Below are 15027 nucleotides of genomic sequence, written 5' to 3'. Positions count from 1 at the left end.
CTTTATTTTTTTTTTTTGGAAAAACTAAGCCTCAAAATCAAAAATTAAAAAATATAAGGTCAATCAATTTTAAAAAGCTTTCGAATATGCCAATAAAAAAAAATACTTAACGCCCTATTGGCGATTTCCTTAGTCTGTACGGATGCTGGTCATGCAATCTCGTGACGAACTCACGAGGGTATATATTGGATTTGGTCCTGTCTAATATTGTTCTATGTGTTGAATCTTTTGACTTCCCACTTGTCGAGGAGGATCATTATCATCCTTGCCTAAATATCAAGTTGTCTTGTTATCCTTCTGAAAAAACAGTTTCTTAAGTACCTATAATAGCGTGGATGACGCTGTCACTGCATTTTACAGTATGCGGCTGCATACAGCTGCGTTCCGAGTAAACTGATTGGTCCCAGAAAGTATCCGGTTTCGTTTACTCATGACATAATAAATGATATTAAAACTAAAAAATTTCATTTCAATCGTAGGAATAGTTCTGATTATCATTTTGGTAAGTATAGAGAATTGATAATTACACGAAAAGTGTAGAGCAAATGTATTTTGGAATTTTGTTGCCAATAAACGGGGCACCTTAGACCAGAGTCCCCGGTTCCAATTTAAGGGAGTTTCTCTTACATCTGCGGGTGAAATAAGTTCTACTTTTGCTAACTATTTTAAATACTTGTTATTCGCTATCGTCTTATGACTTTAGACCTGTTTAGTTTGCACTCTATTTCAATGGATGAGATTGGTGATGCCATCGATTGATTAAAAGCTAAACGCACTGAGGGGACTGATGGTATCCCGTCTTATATTGTGAAGGGCTGTAAGGAGTTCTTTATAGTTCTGCTATACATGATTTTTAAGTTGTCCATTAGAACTAATACATTTCTAAGTGAATGGAAAGTGGCAAAAGTAACCTGTAATTATAGACCAATTTCAGTGATCTCATGTTTTGCAAAAATATTTGAAATAATAATCTACCAAAAAGTTGTCAATCATGTAAGTAAGTCGATACATATTGATCAACATGGATTTATCTCGAAGCGATCTGTTGAGGTAAACTTGACCATTTTTAGTGATTATGTCTCCGGAGTGCTTGATTGTAAGGAGCAAGTTGATGTAGTTTATACGGATTTTGCAAAGGCGTTCGATCGGGTGGATCATGACGTGCTCTTACGCAAGCTGGCACTGTATGGTTTTTCTGTGGAAACCTTTAAGTTCTTTGTCTCTTACTTGTCCTATAGATTATTTTATGTAACTTATAAAAATGCAGTATCGGATAGGCTAGGGATTGAGTCGGGGGTTCCGCAGGGTAGTAACTTAGGACCATTGTTGTTTTTGCTATTTATAAATGATCTGCCGTTGGTCTTGATTCATCAAGATGCTTGCTTTTTGCTGATGATCTGAAAATTTGTACAACTGTACGTAGCTGGAAGGACTGCCATTCTTTGCAAACTAATCTGGATAATGTATTTAATTGGTATCAGGTAAACAAACTTCATTATAATATCTCTAAATGTGAGTCTATGACATACACATTAAGAAGAGAATCAATACATTTTATATATAGAATTAACAATATCAAACTAAGTTCAGTTGTTGATAAGAAGGATTTAGGTGTTCTTTTTTCTCATAATTTATGTTTTGATGAACACATTAAGCGCACAACATCGAAAGCACTACGCGTGTTAGGTTTCGTCATTAAAAATGCCCATTGCTTTACAAATGTGGAGACTTTGAAATTGTTATTTAATTCACTGTGCGATCTAGGTTAGAGTATGCGGTAATAGTATGGGATCCTGGAACGATTCATTACTCAAATTTATTGTAGAATGTTGAGAACAAGTTTATTAAATATCTATATTACAAAAAAATATAATGTTTTCATTGGGTTTAGATCGTATGGGTTCGCGCGTCAGTTGTTTGATCTGACTAAACTATCAATTAGAAGGAAAATACTATCGCTCTGTTTCCTGTTTAAATATTTAATAATAATGTAGACGCCCCTTTAATCTTGGAAAGGATCGATCTGCATGTGCCTGCGTTTTGTGGACGATACAAAAATTTATTTAGTGTTCCTTACTGTGCCACGGAACTTTGAAAAAAATCCCTTCTTGTTAAAGTCCTTATTTTCTGTATCTCGAAAATGGTGCATTTTAGAGGGTAAGTTCATAGAAACTTTTTCAAATTTTTGGACAAGCTATCACATCCTGAAGTCCTGCGCATATATTATTAAATACCCTGTATAATAATAATAATAATAACTGTATTAGTGTTCTATGCCCAAGGCTTACACACGTCATTTTAAACAGAATATACAACAAAATACATACGCATAAGTCGAGAAGAAAATACAATAAAAATACATTCATACAATGACAATATCACTCCTTAAAAACTCCTCGACTGAGTAGAACGCACCCGTCATCAGGAAATTCTTTATACCAGTTTTAAATTGCTTGTGTTGTCATGCCGTAATAGATTGCGGTAACTGATTATACAAAATCTGACCAATATACAAATGACCTTTCTGCGTTCTACTCAACCGACAAAAATCTACATGTTCGTACGGTTTCTGGTAAAGTAACAGTGCACGTCGGCGTGCGTTTTATACTGTTCATCATTACTATGAATATATAGCAAACATTTCAGAATAAACAATGATGGAAGCGTTAGATATTCAAGAATTCAAAGGCGAGGCGACAATCTTGCCTATAGCTAAGTTTAGCCAACACTCTCACAGCTCTGCGTTGTAAACAAAAAACATAATTACTTGCTGCACTCCCACCCCAGGCAATAATACTGTAGTCAATCATTGAGTGTATCAGCGCATAATAGGCAGTTTTGGCCACCTCGACAGATACCGAGCTCACTAGTCTACGTAGTAGAAAAATGTTTCTTGAGATCTTGTTACCAATTTCAGCCACATGCACATCAAATTTCAGATCTCTGGAGCTCACCGTTATGCCTAGCAATCGCGTTTAAGGGTGAAAAGTGTCTAAACCGTTTTGTCTTTGTTCAAACATAGTTCATTAACCAAAAACCAGTCATTCGCAGCAGTCAACAGTTTGTCTGAGGAAGACATTACCTCCTCGTAGTTTAACCCGGAGACAAGCAATGTGGCATCATCAGCGTACAACAAACACTTTACACTCTCTCCCAGGTAACCAGGAAAATCAATAAAGTAAAGGAGGAACAGAAGGGACCCCAAAATAGATCCCTGAGGGACACCCCTCGAGATTGGAAGTTTTCCAGATACTTTGTCTCCACATTTAACCACTTGAAACCTATCGGACAGGTATGATTCGATAAGAGCAACACTATTTAATCAAAGCGAAAAACAGACTTCAGCTTCAGGAGAAGAATACGGTGCGACACACTATCAAAAGCACGAGACAAATCAAGAAATAGAGCAGCACAGTACTCCTGATCCTCGTACGTGCTGTGACAGACATTCATAAAATTAATAATCGCATCCCCGATGCTCTTACCAGGTCGAAAGCCGAACTGATTCTCGAAAAGCACATCGTACAATTCCACATGTGCTATTATTTGGTTGTAGATTACGCGCTCAAATATTTTGGACAGTATCGGGAGAATGTTAATGGGACGATAATTCGAACAATCGTTTTTATCCCCATGCTTAAAAATAGGCACAATGGAGGCTATCTTCAATTGATCAACGATCCTATCCCGGATCTTCAATTGATCCGGGAAAGTATGTGATCGTATCATGCTGTTAACCATCATGGTAAGGGGCGCAACCATGAGGCTAATGTTACTATGTTTTATTTTATAGCCCCGGTTGAAACACAGTATATGTCTCTAGTTCCGTTCGTCTTTACACACCGTAGAACACTTCTAACCTCACTCTCTGATACCTCAACAAAAGAGAAAACAGGAACATTGTCAAAGTTACTACGACACAGATGTAAGGTATATTTGATGTACGATAAGATGTACGGTATATTAAACCGTCTAGTGGGATTGAAGTGTATCGAGAGTTTGTAGAATTAATGAGTAATCTATTTATGTCTCACGGTGCTAGTTTTGTAGCCTCTCATAGGTAATTCTCGATATGATTTTTATTCCGTCGGCGGTGGTAGATATAACATAATTGGCGATTTCCTTAGTCTGTACGGATGCTGGTCATGCAATGACGTGACGAACTCACGAGGGTATACATTGGATTTGATCCTGTCTAGTGTTATTCTATGTGTTGAATCGTTTGACTTCTCACTTGTCGAGGAGGACCCTTTTGGCAAAACAGTTCTGCCTCAACGTTGCGTTAACGATTATAAGAACGCGGATTTCTTGCTATTGTATTACCTGCTATCAAATGCGGATTTTTCCTTCTTAAGTACCTATAATAGCGTGGATGACGCTGTCACTGCATTTTACAGTATCGTGAGTGAGTTTATGGCTAGCTGCGTTCCGAGTAAACTGATTGGTCCCGGAAACTAAAAAATTTCATTTCAATCGTCGGAATAGTTCTGATTATCATTTTAGCAAATTTAGGGAATTGATAATTACACGAAAAGTGTAGAGAATAATATTAAAGCTGATCCAAATGCATTTTGGAATTTTGTTGCCAATAAACGGGGCACCTTAGACCAGAGTCCCCGGTTCCAATTTAAGGGAGTTTCTCTTACATCTGCGGATGAAATAAGTTCCACTTTTGCTAAGTATTTTAAATACTTGTTATTCGCTATCGTCTTATGACGCAGCAATTAAGGATAGTATTTTAGACCTGTTTAGTTTGTACTCTGTTTCAATGGATGAGATTGGTATGAGAATGCTATCGATTAATTAAAATCTAAACGCACTGAGGGGCCTGATCGTATCCTGTCTTATATTGTGAAGGGTTGTAAGGAGTTCTTTATAGTTCTGCTATACATAATTTTTAATTTGGCCACTAGAACTAATACATTTCCAAGTAAATGGAAAGTGGCAAAAGTAACGCCTGTTCACAAATCTGGTCCGGCTGACGATATAACAGATTATAGACCAATTTCAGTGATCTCATGTTTTGCAAAAGTATTTGAAATAATAATCTACCAAAGAGTTGTCAACATGTAAGTAAGTCGATACATATTGATCAATATGGATTTATCTCGAAGCGATCTGTTGAGGCAAACTTGACCATTTTTAGTGATTATCTCTCCGGAGTGTTTGATTGTAAGGGGCAAGTTGATGTAGCTTATACGGATATTGTAAAGGCGTTCGATCGGGTAGAGCATGACGTGCTCTTACGCAAGCTGGCACTGTATGGTTTTCTGTGGAAACCTTTAAGTTCTTTGTCTCTTACTTGTCCTATAGATTATTTTATGAAACTTATAAAAATGCAGTATCGGATAGGCTAGGGATTGTGTCGGGGATTCCGCAGGGTAGTAACTTGGGACCATTGTTGTTTTTGCTATTTATAAATGATCTGCCGTTGGTCATTGATTCATCAAGATGCTTGCTTTTTGCTGATGATCTGAAAATTTTTACAACTATACGTAGCTTGAAGGACTACCATTCTTTGCAAACTGATCTGGATAATGTATTTAATTGGTGTCAGGTAAACAAACTTCATTTTAATATCTCTAAATGTGAGTCTATGACATACACATTAAGAAGAGAACCAATACATTTTATAGATTTTTTGAAAACGATCCGCCTGAAATATTTCAGAAACTAGAAGGAAATTAAAAATTTCCGAAAACAGATTCATTTATATTTCAAGGGGGAAACGGTTTGACCTATAATTCATACTTTTGACGTTTACCTCTGCGCCCCCACGTATACCTTCCCAAAAATTTTAAATGGAATGACACATCGCGTCGTATCTCAAATGAAAGCTTATCTTATAAGGATTATGGTGATGTGTCACTTCACCTTTTTTTTTATTTAGCATTGAGAAATGATCAATTCATTTTACATTAGGATAAGAATTTAAACATCTAAAGTAGGCGTTGAAAATAACATTTTGACAACACTAAAAAAAGAACATTCGCAAGAACTGCTCAAAAGGAGCACAATTGGTCTCCATGCAGTAGTAAAGCTGGTTTTCAAATTCTTGCCTTACTTTCTGAAAAGTTTCTCGTGGTATGTTTCGGCACTCGTTGATAATTCGTTGACGCAAGTCATTTAGTCTATTTATTTCTATTGACTTATCTATGGGTTTAGTCTTATAAACTATTGACTTTAAATGACCCCAAAGGAAGAAATCAAGACTTGTGAGGTCCGGTGATCGTGGAGGCCATTCGATTGTTCCTTGTCTACCAATCCAGTGATTTGGAAATCTCCGGTTAAGCCAGTTACGAACATACGCAGCATAATGCGGTGGAGCACCATCCTGCTGGAAGAACAATTGATGTTCGTCGAGTACTTCTTAGAGAAGGTACACGATTACCTTCTTCATCAAGCTAGTTTTCCACTTCTTCAGTTATTAGAGGATCGATGATGTTCTCCAACATATTCAAGTACACGTCACCATTTAGCGTTTCATTAATGAATATGGGTCCAACTATTGAATTACCTAGTATTCCTGCCCAAACATTAATCTTTTGAGGTCTCTGGGTATGTTCCTCTCTTGTCATATTGGGATTTTCGTCGCTCCAACATCGTACATTAAGCTGTTCACATGTCCATTTAAGTAAAAAGTGCACTCATCACTGCAGCAAATGTTTTCACTAAATTTGTGTTCGCAATGATCATTTCGGTCATAGTTTCGCAAAATTCTACTCGTCGGTCGTAATCGCCCTCGCTAAGTTCTTGCAATATTTGTATCTTGTAAGGGCGAAATTTATGCAGCTTTGTCGCTTTGCGTACCGACGAGTAAGAAAGTCCGGTGGATGCTGCAACCTGACGCAAAGAACTGGTTGGCTCCATGGTAAAATTTCCAATTATTTTATTTTTATTTTATTTATTTTATTTTACTTCCGAAATTACAGGGTTGCCCTTAATTACAAATTTCAGAACTTAAGTCTACTAGTACATAATATAACCAATAAAAGCAAGCAAAACAACCAAGATCAAGCATAAATGTTAATTAACCCATCACAGAACGCGCGGAGGATATGTTGAACCAAAACTTTAAAAATTAACAGAATTACATCACAAATTACAGAATTCAATGACAAAAATCAAGTTTGGCTACTGGGTGGCTGCAGCACTTATCAAAGGTGTCAAATGTTGTTTAAACGATCTAATACCAATGCCAAACAGAGATATGAAGGAAGAAGCCGACACACAGTGGTCTAAATTCGAAAAAAAACCGAACAAAAAAATTTTAATGCAGTTTGGGTTGAGATAATTTTTTGAAACTTGGTATATGGCTATAGGACTATATGCTAAAGACTTTGTGAACTTTTGGATCAAATATGGCAACCGGAAGTACTAATTTACTTGAGGTCACATTCTACTTTTTTCATATAATTTAGGTCCTTAGAATTGGATAAATACAAAATTGTTTAAACTAAATTGGTTATATAGTTTACTTCGATGTAAGGTTTCTATAAATAAATCTTTAACTACAGAGTGTCTCACGTAACTGGTTCGTTAGAACTTTTTCAGGTTCCACTATTCGCACAATTTTGAAATTTTGGTAGCATGGGTTGTTCATTCGGAACTTTCAATTTAAAATACTTTCAAGATGGCTGCCACTTCCGGTCTACCGGAAGTAGACCATAACTTCGTTATTTTAAATAGAATGCTATAGTTTTTATTACACCATTTAATTGTACGTAAAAAAATAGGTTGACTTTGATAAAAGTTATTGGTACCTAGCGTTTTTCGTTTTCGAGTTATTTTGGTTCTAAACTTTTTTTTGGTAAATTTCACCATGCTCTTTAAAACTCCATATCTCAGCCAACGTTCAATCAAAAAAGGTCTAAATTGGTACGATTATTCTTCAGATGCTGTCAAATAGATTGTCATTTGTTGTATCGGAGTATCTTATACAGGATGGTCAAAAATTGAAGTATTGTTTCTTCATTTTCAATGACGAGAAAGTACAAAATTTTAAATGGAACGCGCCATGCTTTTTTAGCCTATCAGAAAGGGAATTTAATTCTCTATAAATTATCTACATTGCTTAACAATATGTGTTTCTTCTTGTTCTGTTTCAGACCATTCTTCGTCATCTTCATCTTCGTTGCATCCTGCCTCATATAGCTCTTGTTCTGATTCTTGTTCTTCGTCATATTCATCTTCTTCTTTGCGATCTTTTTCTTCTTCCTGGTCTTCTACACCAGACACCTTCCAAGTTCTAATTTCTAATCTGTATGAAATGTGAAGCAAACACACAAAAAACCGAATGTATGCCAGGAGAACAGACAAACCAAACTTAAAACCTTCTAGCTCTACCGTTCATCTGTGAAATTTTTGCTCTGCATAAATAACATTCCATTCCAGATGATTCCATCAAATTCCCATCAAAGAATTACAGACCTACAACATGTATTAATAATTCAAATAAAGTTTTAAGAAAACGAAGACTTTATACCTTGCCATCCACCATCGTGAAATAAAGAGAAAAGTTAACACTTACACATTTTGAGGTATATGGCTGAAGGGAACTTATTTGGTTTGAAATATATATTTTTCTTCGGTGCTTATAAGAGCGGCATTTTCATGCACCCATTGTAATCTAATCGGTCTACAAAACCGTATAGATGATGGTGTGGGGTTCTTCCACAATACAATATTATTATCATTGTCTTCCAATCGTAATGAGACTAGGAAGACATAAATAGCGAATCATCTTTTCCCTCTGCATTTGTGATGAACTTTTGTTTATAAGTCGAATGACATCCGCTACCATCAAACCCCCACTTACAATGTAATATAGAATTTACATTTACATTTGGATAATTATCCAAACATTTAAAAATTTTTTTTTAAATAACATCTAATAAAACTGGTTCCAAGTGTTTCTGAAGAAGGTTGCACCATGGCATCCGAAAACCAAACCTTTTCTTAAAAGACGCACGGCAAAACCCGAAAGTTTCTAGTGTTAGTTCTAGTTTTAGTTCTAATATTAGTTCAATTAACCCCGGCCGTGAAAGCCTTCATACTTATAAAAAAAGTAGATATTTCAAGTGTTTCAGTTTTTTGCCGCACTGTATCTAACAACCACTTCCGGTTGTTAGATATGCCTGAAACTTTAAATCTGGTATTCTATTATTGTTATGCGACTTTACACCAAATATACGAGATTTATCTTTTAAGAAAAAGAATATAAGCATGTTATATGAAAACGGTCCAATAACACACTCAGTCACTGATCATCTTTGATCGCTAATATCTTGGTAAGGAGCAAGTTAAAGCAAGATGTGGTTATCATGTTGTATAGAGCACATCTCAAAGAATAAGAATATTCTAGCGACAAAAGTTCTTCTTGCGTCTTCTGTAAGATATATATGTTAAAACATTTGGATGTAACTTCAAGTAGGTGTTAATTAGCTTTAAAAGAAGTGCTTATTACGTATTTCTGCAAAAATATTTTAAAAATTAGAAAAGTGCCAAATGAAGACCTTTCTATACTGTTCAAGATAGCAACAACGCATTGTCTTGAAAAAGTGGAACACAATATATTTTCTTCATCTAAAGTTGTAGCATTTTATGATATTTAATACACAAGAATTGTAGTACTGTTTTATTGCGTACAATTGACACTAGAAAGTACATAAGACTTTATTCCTTTCAGCTCTCAGTCTATTAAGACCTAAAGTACATGTACCTAACATGTAAAAAAAAAACGAAAAAAAAATTTTCGAAAATTTGATTTTCGTTCACATTTTACCGCTTGTGGACCACTGTGCGACAGTGTGTTGTACAGTGAAAGGATTTTAATAAGAGGAGAATTTCGTCTCAGTTCAGTTGAAAACCGAGGAATATAGAAAAGATTCTTGAGCCTACCACAATATGCAGGCGCATAGAAACCAATATTTTCTAATATTAATGGAGCATTTATACTATTATTCAACATTTTATGTAGAAAACAGAGTGATATAATTTTTCTTCTGAAAGACAACCTGGTGATCTTAAATAATTTGCGTGCAAATTCGTACGATCTAAAACCAATGAAAACACGACATTTTTTGTAGTAGAGATACCCAATGAGTTTATTTTGAATAGTTTCTATTAAATTAGAATAAAGAATTGACCCGGGATCCCATACTATTACCGCATATTCCAGCTTAGATCGCACTAAAGAATTGAACAGTAATTGCAGCGTCTGTAAGTTTGAGAAACTACCCATTTCTAATGACAAATCCTAAGAGACGCAAAGCTGTGGTTGCTGTGGCTTTAATATGTTCAGCAAAGCATAAACCAGGCGAAAACAACACACCCAAGTCTCTCTTTTTAACAACACACCTCAAATTCACATTATTTATTTTATATACAAATTCTATCGGGCTCTTCCTCAATGTATACGTCACTGACTCACATTCAGACACATTAAAATGGAGCTTGCTGAGCCGACGCCAATTAAATACGTTATCTAAATCAGACTGTAAGGACCGGCAGTCAGTTAAGTCATGTACAGTTGTGAATATCTTCAGATCGTCCGCAAAGACTAAGCATCTGGTTGAGTTAATTACCAGGGGCAAATCATTTATAAATAACAAAAATAACAAAGGTCCCAGATTACTACCCTGCGGAACCCCTGAATCAATTCCCAACATATCTGATACTGCGTTTTTATAAGAGATGTAATAAAATCTGTTGGACAAATATGAAACAAAAAAACTAAGAGTAGAATAAGAAAACCCGTGTTCTGCCAGGTTGTGCATGGTTCTGCATCATGATCCACCCTATCAAATGCTTTTGCAAAATCCGTGTAGATAACATCCAATTGAGCTCTAGCATGCAATGCTTTGGAAATCTAATCCGTAAAGATAGTTAAGTTGGTCTCCACAGAGTGAACAGGAATAAATCCATGTTGATTAACATTCAACGAAAGTTTTACTTGATTGAAAATCCTGCGATAAATCAATTGTTCGAAAAGTTTAGCAAAACAGGAGATTACCGATATAGGTCTATAATTTCCTACATCGCCAGAGGGACCAGATTTGTGAATCGGAGTCACTCTTGCGACCTTCCAAACATTGGGTAATGTATTCGTCACAAGTGATAAATTAAAAATTATGTATAATGGTATTACAAAGGCGTTTTTGCAGCCCTTCACAATGTAAGAGGGAATACCATCTGGTCCTTCTGTACGTTTAGACTTAAGCTTATTTATGGCATCACCAATTTCATTCATTGAGAAGGATTCCAAATTGAACAAATCGAATGAGTTATCGTTGATAATGTGATCATAGAACGAAAGAGAATAATTCGACGTTGAACCATAAACGGACTTAAAATGATTTGCAAAAGCAGATGTGATATCTTCGCTAGAAGCAAGAGGAACTCCGTCGAAACAAAACCGGCTCTGGTTGAAGTTATCCCTTTTGCTACCAATAAAATTCCAAAATGCCTTCGGATCAGCTACAATATTATTTTCAACATCTCGTGTATAATTATTGTAAGCTATTGCAATTACTTCCATCTACGCCAGTTCATCTACTACCTTATGAGTATGCCTTTTATTGTTCTCTACCAATCCAGTTACTTCAAATTTTTGCACATGTTCACGAACGTATTTATGCTTCATATGCTTATTTGGATGTCTTTGATTAAAAACTCTTGTGGTTGCACCCTTTCAGCAATAGAGTACACCATTTTTACGGAAACCAGTGCAAGTTAAGTTGACTAAACGAAAACAACTAATGTGACAGTTTGTTAGACAAAACGTCAATGGCGTTTTCTTTTGTTTCCACGCCTAACTGATGAAAATGAGGTTTCGATAGCGTTTACCGTTCTCCTGAAGTGGCAATGACAAACTTTGTCATAAAATGTATGAGAAAATAGGAAACGTGGGCAAATGACACATCACCATAATCCTTATAAGTTTTCATTTGAGATACCACGTGATGGGTCATTCCATTTAAAATTTTTGGGGAGGTATTCGTGGGGGCGCAGGAGTAAACGTCAAAAGTATGAATCATAGGTCAAACCGTTTCCCCCGTGAAATATAAGTGAACCTTTTTTCGGAAATTTTCAATTTCCTTTTGGTTTCAGAAATATCTTAGTACCCCGTATAACTTAGTCACCCCGTATATAGAATTAACAACATCAAACTAAATTCAGTTGTTGATAAGAAGGATCTAGGTGATCAATATCGAAAGCACTACGCATGTTAGGTTTCGTCATTAGAAATGCCCATTGCTTTACAAATGTGGAGACTCTGAAATTGTTATTTAATTCACTTGTGCGATCCAGGTTGGAGTATGCGGTAATAATATGGGATCCTGGAACAACTCATTACTCAAATTTATTGGAGGATGTTCAGAACAAGTTTATTAAATATCTACAGTGTCCGCCAAAAAATTGGCAACACCCGTTTCATTTCTGTTCTATTATATCTACGTTTCTGAGATTTAGTTTGTATAGGAGGTTCATACCGATCTTTCGATCTAAAGTATTTTCAAGATGATGGCCACTTCCAGTCCCCCGGAAGTAGACCACAACTTCGTTATTTTAAATGGAATGCTATAGATTTTATTGCACCTTTTAATTATATGCGAAAAAATAAGTTGACTTTGATAAAGGTTATTGGTACCTAGCGTTTTTCGTTTTCGAGTAATTTTGATTTTAAGTTTTTCTTGGCAATTCATATCTCAGCAAACATTCATTCAAAAAAGCTCTAAATTATTTATTTATTTATTGTCATTTGCTGTATCACAGTATCTTATACATAAATCTTTTAGTTTACTATCTTTGATTTACCAAAAATAACAAATAGAAGAACAAATAAATGAAACAATGAAAACAAAAATTAGGTTTGGATATAAAATTTATTTCTCTCTCTGGTAGGTTAAAAAAATATGGGGCGTTCCATTTAAAATTCTCAGCTTTCTTGGCATTGAATATGGAGAAACAATAATTCAATTTTTGACCATTCTGTATAAGATACTCTGATACAACAAATGACAATATATTTGATATCATCTGAAGAGTAATCATACCAAGTTAGAGCTTTCTTGAATGAATATTGTCTGAGATATGGGGTTTTAAAAGCATAGTGAAATTTACCAAACAAAAACTTAAAATCAAAATAACTCGATGTAAGAAGGTAGAATAATGCTAGAATAATGCTAGGTACCAGTAACATTTATAAAAGTCAACATATTTTTTCGCATACAATTAAAAGGTGCAATAAAAACTATAGCATTCCATTTAAAATGACGAAGTTGAGGTATACTTCCGGGGGACCGGAAGTGGCACCATCTTGAAAATATCTTAGATCGAAAGATCGGTATGAGCCTCCCATATAAGCTAAATTTCAGAAACGTTGATGTAATGGAACAGAAATAAAACTGGTGTTGCTGACTTTTTGTAGGATACTGTATATTACAAAAAATATTTGTTTCATGATCTTGGGTTTAGATCGTATGGGTTCGCGCGTCAGTTGTTTGATCTGACTAAACTATCAATTAGAAGGAAAATACTATTGCTCTGTTTCATGTTCAAAATATTTAATAATAATGTAGACGCCTCTTTAATCTTGGAAAGGATCGGTCTGCATGTGTCTGCATTTTGTGGGCGATACAAAAATCTATTTAGTGTTCCTTACTGTGCTACGGATCTTAGAAAAAAATCCCTTCTTGTTAAAGTCCTTATTTTGTACAAAACATTATCTCTCACCTCCTCTATTCGATTATTTGGTGCTAGCGTAATATTATAAAGAGACATTTATTGTCTAAATTTAGTGCTACCTCCACCCATTTAACCATTTGACAATGTTAAACCGTTCTTAATTCCTAATTCGGACGTTACTTTTCTTTTCTCTTTTTTGCTCCTGCTTTGTTCTTTCATCGTTTCATTGCTTCTGGTTGTTTTATTTTTAATCCTATGCTTGAATTGCTTAATTTAGTTTAATGAAATTGTTAGTGTACTGAAATATGTAATTAGGGGTAACCCTGTTTATTTCAAATAAATAAATAAAAATATAAAATAAAATTAGTTATGATGAAGAATAACATGATTTATCTTAATATTTTTCAAAAAGAAAATATTTGTTGTTGGATACAAGAGAACAAAAGAAATTAATCTAAATTAATTCATTTACTGATAAGAGACGAAACACAAGAAGGGTTAAAAAAATTCGAGCAATTTTAGATCCCGTCCAGAGTTGGACATTAGGAGTAGGATTCGTGTTTTGGTGTCACGTTGATAGCAAACTGGAAGGAAATATTGGTGCATGGACAACACAGTCAACTGAAATGTGACCTGCAATTCGACGAAGCGGAAGCAGTGCAATCCAGCAAGCACAAAAATAGGTCGCCATTTAAAACGACGACCACTTTTTCCTCTACCCCAAATGGACGTCCGAGAGATGATGGGACCATACTATTAAAACGGTAAGCTGGTGGAATATAAAAGCGATTTTGAGACTGACCTGATTTAGAAGGTTTTTAGCGTTTTCCTACCAATTCACTTATTAAATTCAAGAAAAAAAATAAAAGTTAAGTGTTAAAAACGTTCCCTATTAAATGTATTACGTCTATTACATTATTGAAATTTTAATAACAACTATTTCGAAAAATAATTCCTAAATAAAATGGGAATAATTCATAAGCGACAATTTCAATAACAAATATATTTGTCGACTTTATTCTATATATTCCCAATTTGAAATTTGTATTTATTTATTTTAGATGTTATTCATTCACAATTTAATTGAATTTATATAAATAATTGACGAAATACTTAATTATCTTTGAAAAGACTGTAAAAAGAGAACATTTTTAATTTTCCTACAATAGAAGACGTTCAAGAAAACAACACTAATTAACCTATAAAGGATAGATTTCACTTGTTGGAAGAAATGGCCATTGGAAACACGCAATTCTAAAACACGCAAACCTCTTCCCTAACTGGCTCACGGTCACAATGACAGTTGAGTTCGTCGTGGTGTGCGCAAAAGGGGACAGG

At 35.0% G+C, this 15027-nt stretch overlaps 1 protein-coding gene across 2 annotated transcripts in view; it reads right to left on the bottom strand.

Moving 5' to 3' along the window:
- LOC111420405 (Cyclic nucleotide-gated ion channel subunit A) overlaps window positions 1–15027 on the bottom strand; it is a 220483-nt gene that overhangs the window by 37287 nt on the left and 168169 nt on the right. The gene's annotated exons all lie outside the window — the stretch shown is intronic.

The sequence above is a fragment of the Onthophagus taurus genome, chromosome 1 (assembly GCF_036711975.1).
Source record: "Onthophagus taurus isolate NC chromosome 1, IU_Otau_3.0, whole genome shotgun sequence".
NCBI classification, from domain to species: Eukaryota; Metazoa; Arthropoda; class Insecta; order Coleoptera; family Scarabaeidae; genus Onthophagus; species Onthophagus taurus.
The sequence above is the reverse complement of the archived record's forward strand: the minus strand, read 5'-3'. Positions and strand labels throughout refer to the sequence as shown.